We start from the raw sequence: 11,124 nt of genomic DNA on the forward strand, positions 1-11,124 counted from the left end.
AAAAACCCAATGGCATTTCTTGTAGAAATAGATAAAATAATCATGAATTTCATATGGAAAAACAAAAGACCCAGAATAGCGAAAGCAATTCTAAGCAGGAAGTGTGAATCCAGAGTTCAAACTGTACTACAAAGCAATAGTAACAAAAACAGTGTGGTACTGGTATCAAAACAGGCAGATGGACCAATGGTACAGAATAGAGGACACAGAGACAAATCCACAAAATTACAACTTTCTTATATTTGAAAAAGGGCCTAAAAGCATGCAATGGAAGAAGGATAGTATATTCAACAAATGGTGCAGGGACAACTGGAAATTCATATGCAACAAAATGAAACTGAATCCCTTTCTCTCACAATGCACAAAAGTTAACTCAAAATGGATCAAGGAGCCAGATATAAAATCAGAGACACTGCGTCTGATAGAAGAAAAAGTTGGCTACGATGTACATACTGTGGGGTTGGGCTCCAAATTCCTTAATAGGAAACCCATAGCCCAAGAGTTAATAAAAAGAATAAACAAATGGGACTTACTTAATCTAAAGAGATCTTTCTCAGCAAGAGAAAAAATAAGAGAGGTAAATAGAGAGCCTACATCCTGGGAACAAATTTTTACCCCTTACACTTCAGATAGAGCCCTAATATCTAGAATATACAAAGAACTCAAAAAAATTAAACAATGAGATAACAAATAACCCAATCAACAAATGGGCCAAGGATCTTAACAGACACTTCACAGAGGAGGACATACAATCAATCAACAAGTACATGAAAAAATGCTCACCATCTCTAGCAGTCAGAGAAATGCAATCAAAACCACCCTAAGATACCATCTCACTCCAGTAAGATTGGCAGCCATTATGACGCCGAACAACAATAAGTGTTGGTGAGGATGTGGGGTAAAGGGTACACTTGTACACTGCTTGTGGGACTGCAAATTGGTGAGTACAATATGGAAAGCAGTATGGAGATTCCTGGGAAAGCTGGGAATGGAACCACCATTTGACCGAGATATCGCCCTTCTCAGACTCTTCCCTGAGGATTTTAATAGAGAGCAGTATAAGGATACTGCCACATCGATGATCATAGCGGCACAATTCACAATAGCTAGACTTTGGAACCAACCTAGATGCCCTTCAATAGACGAATGGATAATAAAAATGTGGCATCTATACACAATGGAGTATTACACAGCACTGAAAAATGACAAAATCATAGAATTTGCAGGGAAATGAATGGCATTAGAATAGATTATGCTAAGCGAAGCTATCCAATCCTTAAAAAACAAATGCCAAATGTTTCCTTTTATATCGAGAGAGCAAATAAGAACAGAACAGGGAGGAAGAACATGAGAAAAATATTAAAACTAAACAGAGATGAGTGGGGGGAGAGAAAGGGAGAGAGAAGGAAAAGCATATGGAAATGGTAGGAGACTACTCAATGTTACACAAAATTACATATAAGAGGTTGTGAGGCTAAAGAGGGGAAAACAAGGGAGAGAATTAAACAACAGCAGATGAGGTAGAGAGGGAAGATGGGAGGGGAGGGGGAATAGTAGGGGATAGGAAAGGTAGCAGAATACAACAATAACTAGTATGCTATTATGTAAAAACGTGAGTGTGTAACTGATGTGATTCTGCGATTTGTATTTGGGGTAAAAATGGGAGTTCATAACCCAATTGAGTCAAATGTATGAAAGATGATATATCATGAGTTTTATAATGTTTTGAACAACCAAAAATAAAAAGAATTGAATTTCCAATATTTGAGTCATTTAACAACTTTATTTTTTAATAAAATTGTCTTTTATTTGTTATCTTACTTGCTGGTATCTGCCTTTCAGTTTTAAAAAACTATGAGCTGTAGCCATTCATCCATGTAGTATGTAAAAGAAAATTTTGAGTGTCTCCATGTTACCAGATTGGCAAGGCATCAAGGTTTCCTTCACAAACAAGGTGAAGTCTTTGCCATTAGAAATTTAACATTCTGCAAAACAATTTTTTTAACTTTCCAATTAAATTTCCAAAAAAATTTAGAAAAAGAAGAATATAATCCCCACAGTAAGAAGGCCTCAAAGTGGAGAAGTGGAGCATTTACGGCAGGCCTATTTGATCACTCCTGGTTCACAGGAAGCATGTCCAATCCACCCTGACGTTAGGCAAATGAGGGGCAAGGGAGCTTATTTTGGGCACTGGTTTGGCTGTGCCCCTCATGGAAAACTCCATCCACAGGTTATGATGTGTGTCTATATGGAAGAAGATGAGAACCATGTGGGAGTGTTTTGGTTTTAATTGTGGTCATTTGTGTGGTAGTTGGAAGAGATGACTGGGTCCACCTGGGCTTGAACTCTGATGTGATTCCCCTTAGAGAATGAGATTTGGAACTAACTTCAGAGAAGTATTGCCATGAATGTTGTTGGGATTTCAGGAGGCCACACATGAGAGTCGCCCTTGGAAACTGAGGTCTAGGCCCAGGGAGGCTTTCCAGAGAGCACTGGGAATCTCAGCTAGGATATCACAGGTTTTATTCTGAAAGACTTGGCAGCCATCGTTGAGAGTCAAAACACACATGACCTCACATTGTAGACCTCAATGGGCCTGGCTTCATGTGACAATTTGGCCACTCTTTGGGAAGCCTTGCCTGTGAGAGATCTCCAGATCCTTCATTAAAATGAGCTTCCTCAACATTTAATGGATCCTGAATGAATTGAAACCCACAGTACCAACAACTTCATCTGTGAAAAATAGTTAGATAAATACCATAAAATTTTAGAAATTCTCATGACCAGGTGGCACTGGAGAACCATTGGATGTCCTGTTGCTGATCATGAGTATACCAGACAGTGCCTTGATTGACTAGGTATCATGAAAATCGTGTAGAACAGAGATGCCAGTAAGTTGGAGCCTGCTGAGTAGTGGGCCTAGAGCAGTGGTGTGCAGGTGTGTGATAAAACATCTCTGGTGGGGCCATGTGGATCTGCCATTGACTTTCAAATGCCTTGAGACAGACACGGTGCAGCCAGCAGACCCTTCTATATAAAGGCATCTTGTTATATGGAGATTTTTCACGGCAATGTTTAGAGTCAGGTTGCTATGGTCAAGGGGCAAGCTATGTGGGATAGAAGCCTAGTTGGTGCATTCTCATGCAGACACTGACCCACCACACGTGACAGAACTCCCTCCAGCACTGTGTCCCACTTGAACTCCTTGTATTTCGTGAAGCAAATACCAAACTCCCAGTGCAGCAGCAAGAAACAAAACGAAAAGTCGAGGATGACCAAATGGCTTCACAGTCCACATGGGGAGACACTTAGCCCCAGTGGCCACAATTTAGCTACAAAGAGAGAATTTAGAACTGCTGCCTCATGTTCATTGGAAAATAAGAAACCATGTCCTCCTGGTCACATAGATGCAGACCTAGCTTTGATGGTCTCACTACATCGGAAGTTAAAGCTCCTGAAATCAACATATATTTCAAGTGCCCAAGCTCAGAGGCAATTTCTCAAGAAGTGTTTAGGCCAGCAGATCTCCATGTTTGTGGAGTGTTTACCATGTCACTTACTTTTGGAAACTGCTCTATCAACTCCAAGGTTGTGAATTCCTGAGCATTTTCCATTCTAAATATATATTCACAGATTTTCTAACTCTTCTCCTCTAATTCTGACTTACTTGGGGCGAAGGGAATGTCAAGTCATTGTTCTGGATGAGAGAGAGAAGATTTTGTTTAGCACATATTTGCATAAACATTGGATTCATTTTACAATTTTCTGTTTGAAATACTGAATCCCTGACACTAACCCATACCCTACTAAACTCTGACTACTAATCCTAATATAATGGAGAAAAATAACCCAAACAGAATAGAAATACAAGCATTTCAGAGGAAGCATGGTGTATAGTTGGACTTACCTTTTGCATGATATAAGGTAGGAGTTATAAATCTAGTCAATTATTTGTTGAAATAATTCTCCATGTGTTTTTAAAGTTAAGAAATATGTGAATTCCTGTCTCCCTTTCTCTGTAGCCTATTAAGCAAATGTATTTTTATATGCACAAATAGAATCCTACCTGGTTTCACATGTACATTCTTGTGAGGTGGCTGAATTGGCAGATACAAATTGTGAGAAGAGATCACTCCTCCTAAACGCTGTTTTAACAGAAAATTCAACCCATGAGTGAGCTTCCTAGATGAACAACACTATACATATATTACTGTTCAGTAAAATGAATATTTTGGAATATGCAGATGAGTTATTTTTCATGATGAATTTCAATTGGCATATATATTGCTACATTATAATGTGTGTGTGTTTGTGTGTCTATATATATATATTCTCCAGATTTACCAAAATATGAAATATATGTGTCTTCTTATACACCGCCTGAATTCATTCATATTCAGATATGTGGATTTATAATCAACTTTTAACAAGTTTATTCTCAGAAATATACGTCCACTGAAATACATATTTGTTTCCTAGTACTGAAAACTAACTTCAGGGAAGGGTGCTTACAAATCGTAATATTTCTACAGTAACTGACCAAGTTTAACATCAATGCAAGTAGATTCCTATTGAATGTGATGTGTTTATTAAAGTTCATTTTTATTCAAACCTGGTACGTTATTATTTCTTCAGTTTATAGACATCATAAAATATATCCTTTCATTCACAAATTCACAAATTTATAAACATTTGGTTCACTTTCAATCACTTCCTCCTTCAGAACACTTATATTTCTCCATGTTTCTTGACTCGTCTTTTCACTAGACTTCTTTCTAAACACATTATTTTCGATTCCATAATCATTTTTGAAGCAAAACTCATTCACTATTCATGATAAACGGTAACCCTAAGATAACCATTAGATATGTAAGTGGTTGGAATGAATGTATGTATATCAATAAATGATTTCTTCTATTTTTTCAGATATCAATACAATCCATTATTTAAATTTGGAACCAGTCATATAATTTATTCACATTATGGTCTATTAATGCATCATCTCTATATTCATCAACACAGGGTAAGCCGATTAGTATCCCCAGTACTAATTTATATCTTTTCAAAATATTTCCCCCAGAAATGGTGGAAGAAATACTCATGGCACCTGATCTTCATATACATATTATCACAGTAATATTTTGGACACAAAATGCGAAGGTCACCCTTATGAATGTACCAAAGCCTCAATGGAATGTGAACATGGATTACTATATATATACATGTCCAGGTTGCCTAATGCTCTCAAATGTCAATCTTATTGGTGACTACAAATTTGTTTCTTCTTAAGATTATGTATTCAACCTCAAACCTGTTGAAAATCTCTAATCCTATCATGTTATACTTTGCCAGATTTCCTAATGTCTCTATTGATGTCTGCTTTCCTACATATTTTCCCCAGTTCATCATTGTGCCTGACTCTTCACATATGGTGTCATTTATATTCACTCTCTAACCAAAACCCTATTGCTAAAGAACATTTGGTCCAAATCCTAGACTCACTCTTCCTCCTAAACCTACTGACTATCTTCCTAATCCTACACACAATCCCTTTTTGACTGGATGTTCTCTTCTACATTTAATCATCTGAGGTACAGGGTCTTATGCCATTGTATATCAATTTAACTGAGACCTCGGTGCAAAACATAACTCAAGCTAAGGAACCCAATCAAGGGTCCAAATGCTTCTGGGCTTCAAATATTACCAAGATTTCTGTTTTCATACTTATGTTTTCCCTCTATATTCTTATAAATATCGCTGGTTCTCAATACAATTATTCATCCAGCAGAATGATTTCCAACCCAAATCGAACATGCTATTAACCCTGACCATACAATATTCCCTCAATCTCACTTTACAGAAGAGCAGGGACAAAGTTGGTATTACAATACAGGAAGTTAGGAGATCTTCCACCTGCTGAGTACCTCAAAATCCATGCAGAAATTATCCCTGGAGAAGATGCAGGCAGCTATGAAGGACCTGAGAGAACAAAAGTCATATTCCATGGCAAACAACATGGTCAGGATGAAAGGATGTGTCTGAGTCAGCCTCTCTATTCTTAATGTAGGGAAGATGGACCAAACCAGGCCTGTGTGGAGAGCTGTTCCCAGGTGACTATGGTTTCTATACCATTCTAACATGTGAAAGTATCACAGGAAGTAGGGCAGCCTCCATGTCAGGAGACAATAGGAAGAAACTGTTAGGACAAAGTGGTGGCCAAGACAGTGACCTCATTCATTTTCTGAAGGTAGTGACCTCACCTCACTTCCTTGGTGATGGAGGTCTCTGAATTTTGTGATCCTGGAAGCCAGGCACCCTGAGCCAGTCCCAGTCGCAGTCACAGTGGGCTCATTTCTTTGGATTTACCAAGGACAGAGTCAGTCTTTCTTGGTACCTACTGATGTAAGGGTTGCCAAATACCAAGAAAGCTCTGAAGAGGGGTCTTTCCTGAGAGCATAGGAATTGGCTCACAACTGCCTCCTTACAAATTCACAGATTTGACGAAGGAGACCAGATCTGAGACAGAAAGGCCATTTCTGGGTTACATCGTATGTCCTACCAGTCAGAGGACACTCCAGATAGTCACAGACCTACTTGGAAGAAGGAGGTGCATTTGTGGGTGTTGGTTTGTGTTTGTGGTTTTTTCTCATGATCTGAGAATAGGTAAAAAAGGAGGTTTGTTTGGTATGGAGTGGACTGTTTCTAGTAAGTCATTTGACAAGGAGACTGTTTCTGTGTCTGTGTATCCCACTGTGTTTTTCTTTGTAGATATTAGAAAAGAATATAGCTCATTGGGTGTGTCCTGTCTAGTAGAAAACTTCCCAGTATGCATCCTTCCCAATTAATGAATGGACTGAGGCTTGCCTTATCCATGGGCAACACCTGCTATCTACCTATGTTCTCATTTTTTTCCTGAATTCTGGCCACTCTAAAGATTAGTATCATGTATTTTTGTACAAGATACGTACCACCTCCAAGCTCTGTGACATAGCCATGTACTGGATAGCTGAAGGGAATGGCGAGCATCTCAGAAAACTCACATATCAGAGTAACCAGGAAAGTCTCCTAGGAGAAACCCTGCTTGGGGGCTTTTGATTACCTATTGTTCTGTTGCTCTGAATGTCAGAAAGGTCTTTGCCTCAGGCCAAACCTTAGTGAAGCCTGAAGAAAAGAGTTTTCAAATGGAAATGAATGGGAATCACCTGTGGCTTTTTACTTCATTGCTTTGGAAAGGGATTTGTCTGAATCAGCCTCTTGGCCCTGTGTGAGCCTGTGGTTTAGATTTTCAGCACCTGATGTATCTAGAGAAAGATCCCATGTGGGCATCCAAAACCAAAATGGAAAAAAAGATCATTCATTGTACATGAAGCCTATCGCCTTCCTCTGTAATATTAATGACCTCCATCAAGTGAGAATAGGGATCATTTGTGTCAAATGAGTTCTTCAAAGCCCTGCAGAGGCTGGACAATAGGTGCTTGCGTTTTCTCATGACTCCAATTCACACAAAGAATCTATACCCCACAGTCAGTAGGCCTCAAATTTGAGAAGTGGAGCAGTATTAACAGCAGTCCTATATGATCACTTCTGTTTCACAGGAATGTTGTCCAGGCCACCCTGACTTTAGGCAAATGAGGGGCAAGTGAGATTATTTTTGACACTGTCTTGGGCTGTGCCCCTCATGGAAACCTCCAGCTAGAGGTTATGATTAGTGTCTATATAAAAGAAGAAGTGGGCCCTGTGGGAGTGTTTTGGTTTTAATTGTCGTCATTTGTGTGGCAATTGGAAGAGATGCCTGGGTCCACCTGGGCTTGAACTCTGTTGTGATTCCCCTTAGAGACTGAGTTGTGGAACTGAGCTCAGAGAAGTATTGCCATGAATTGTGTTGAGATTTTTGGAGGCCACGCATGAGATTCGCCATTGGAAACTGAGATCTAGGCCCAGGGTGACTTTCCACAGAGCACTGGGAATCTCAGCCAGGATATCACAAGATTTTATTTTGAAAGATTGTCAGCCATAGTTGAGAGTCAAAACACACATGGAATTCACATTGTAGACCTCAATGGGCCTGGCTTCATGTGACCTTTTGCCCACTCTTTGGGAAGCCTTGCCTGTGAGAGTTCTCCAGACCTTTCATTGAAATGAGATTCCTCACCTTTTAATGGTTCCTGTATAAATTGAATCCCACAGTGCCTCCAACTTCATTATTGAAAAATATCTAGATAAATACCATGAATATTTTGAAATTACCATGACCAGGTTGCACTGGAGAACCTCTGGATGTCCTGTTGCTGATCATGACTGTACCAGACAGTGCCTTGATTGACTGGGTTTCATGGAAAAAGTGTAGAACATAGATGCCAGAAAGTTGGAGCCTGCAGACTAGTGGGCCTAGAGCAGTGGAGTGTAGGTGTGTGAAAAAAACATTTCTGGTGGGGCCACGTGGATCTGCCATTGGCTTAGAAATCACTTGTGACTGACATGGTACAGCCAGCAGACTGTATGTAAAGGCATCTTATTATATGGAGAGGATTCCTGCCAATGTCCAGAATCAGGTTGCTATTGTCAAGTTGAAAAGCTATGTGGGATTGAAGCCCCACTGGTGCATTTTAGTAACCCACCACACGTGAGAGTACATCCTCCAGCACTGTGTCCCAGTAAAACTCCTTGTATTTCGTGAAGCCAATACCAAACTCACAGTGCAGCAGTAAAAAACACCACGAAAGTGGATAATGACCAAATGGCTTTTCAGACAACACAGTTAGATACTTAGACCCCAGTGGCCAAAGTTTACCTACAAAGAGAGAATTCAGCACTGCTGCCTCATGTTCACTAGAAAATAAAAAACCATGTCATCCAGGTCACATAGATGGAGACCCAGAATTGATGGTCTCACTACAAAGGAAGCTAAAGCTCCTGACAACAACATATATTTTAACTGCCCAACCTCAGAGGCAGTTTCTCAAAAAGGCTAGCAGAGCTCCATGTTTGTGGAGTGTTTACCCTCTCTCTTTTTGTAACCCGTTCTACCTCCTACAAGTTTGTGAACTCCTGAGCATTTTCCTTTCCACATATGTATTCACAGATTTTCTAACTTTTCTCCACTAATTGTGTCTTATTTGGGGCGCAGGTAATGTCAAAGCATTGTTCTGGATGAGAGTGGGAAGATTTTTGTGTAGCACATATTTACATACACATTGGATTCATTTTCAATTTTCCATTTGAAATACTGAATCCTTGACACTAACCTATACCCTACTAGATTCTGACAACTAATTCTAATATAATGGAGAAAAATAACCCAAACAGAATAGAAATACTAGCACTTTCTCTGTAGCCTATTCATCACATGTATTTTTTAATGCATCTTTAGAATTCTACCTGGTATCACATGTACATTCTTGTGAGCTTGCTTATTTTGGAAGATACAAATTGTGAGAAGAGATCGCTCCCTCTAAATACTGATGGTACTGGAAATTCTACCTATGGGTGAATTTCCTAGATGAACAGTATTATGCATAAATAAATGTTCAGTAAAATGAATATTTTTGGATACGTGGATGATATCTATTTTATTATGATTTTCGAATGGCATATATATTGCTACATTTTAATGTCTGTGTATGTGAGTATCTAATTATCTATCTATCTATCTATCTATCTATCTATCTATCTATCTATATAGATATAGATATCTACTCTTTAGATTTTCCAAAATATGAAATATATGTGTCTTATTATACACTTTCTAAATTCACTCATGTGTGTGTATGTGGATTTATAATCAAATTTTTACAAAATAATTCTTAGAAATATTCATCCACCTTAAATACATATTTATTTCCTAGTACTGAAAACTAAATTCAGTGAATGGTGCATACAAATCGTAATATTTCCACAGTGACTGACCCAGTTTCACATCAATGCAAGTAGACACCTATGGGACCATGATGTGTATTTTGAAGTTCATTTTTATTCCACAGTGATACATTACTATTTCTGCAGTTTATGGACATTATAGGATATATCCTTTCATCCACAATTTCACAAATTTATAGGCATTTGGTTCACTTTCAATCACTTCCTACTTCAGAACACATGTATTCCTCCATGTTTCTTGACTGTTCTTTTCATAAGATTCTTTCCAAACACATTATTTTTGATTTCCATAATCATTTTTGAAGCAAAACTCAGACACTCTTCATGATAAACCATAATGCTAATATTACCATTAGATATATAACTGGTTAGAATGAATTTATGTATATCAATATAAAATTTTCTATATATTTTCAGATATCAATTCAATCCATTATTTAAAGTTTGAACCAGTTATATTATTTATTCACAGTATGGTCTATTAAGGCATCATCTCTATATTCATAGACCGATGGTATACCTATTGTATCCCCAATACTAATTTATAAGTCTTTAAAATATTGCTTTAAGAATTGGTGGAAGAAATACTCTAGTCACCTGATATACATACACATTTTATCACAGTAATATTCCTGACACAAAATGCAACGGACACACTTATGATTGTACCAAAGCCTATATTGAAAGTGAGCATGTATTACTAACAACATCCAAGTACTGATTAACTAATGATCTCAAATATCATTCCTATTGGTGACTACATATTTGTTTTTTCCTAAGATTAAATATTGAATCTGAACCCTGTTAAAAATGTCTTATCCTATCACTCACTTTGTACTTTGCCTGATTTCCTAATGTCTCTATTGATATCTGATTTCCTACACATTTTCCCCAGTTCATCACTGTGACTGACTCTTCAAATATGCTGACATTTACTTTCACTCTTTAACAAAAACCCTATATCTAAAGAACATTTGGTCCAACTCCTAGACTCACTGAAATGGGTTCTTCAAAGCCCTGCAGAGGGTAGCCCATAGGTGCTTGATTTTCTCATGACCCCAATTCACATAAAGAATCTATGCCCCACAGAGAGTAGGCCTCAAATTGGAGAAGTAGAGCAGTATTAATGGCAGGCCTATTTGATCACATCTGGTTCACAGGAAGGGTTTCCAGGCCACACTGAGTTTAGGCAAATAAGGGGCAAGTGAGCTTATTTTGGACACTTCCTTAGGCTGCGCCCCTCATGGA

The sequence above is a fragment of the Callospermophilus lateralis genome, unplaced genomic scaffold (assembly GCF_048772815.1).
Source record: "Callospermophilus lateralis isolate mCalLat2 unplaced genomic scaffold, mCalLat2.hap1 Scaffold_281, whole genome shotgun sequence".
Taxonomy (NCBI): Eukaryota; Metazoa; Chordata; class Mammalia; order Rodentia; family Sciuridae; genus Callospermophilus; species Callospermophilus lateralis.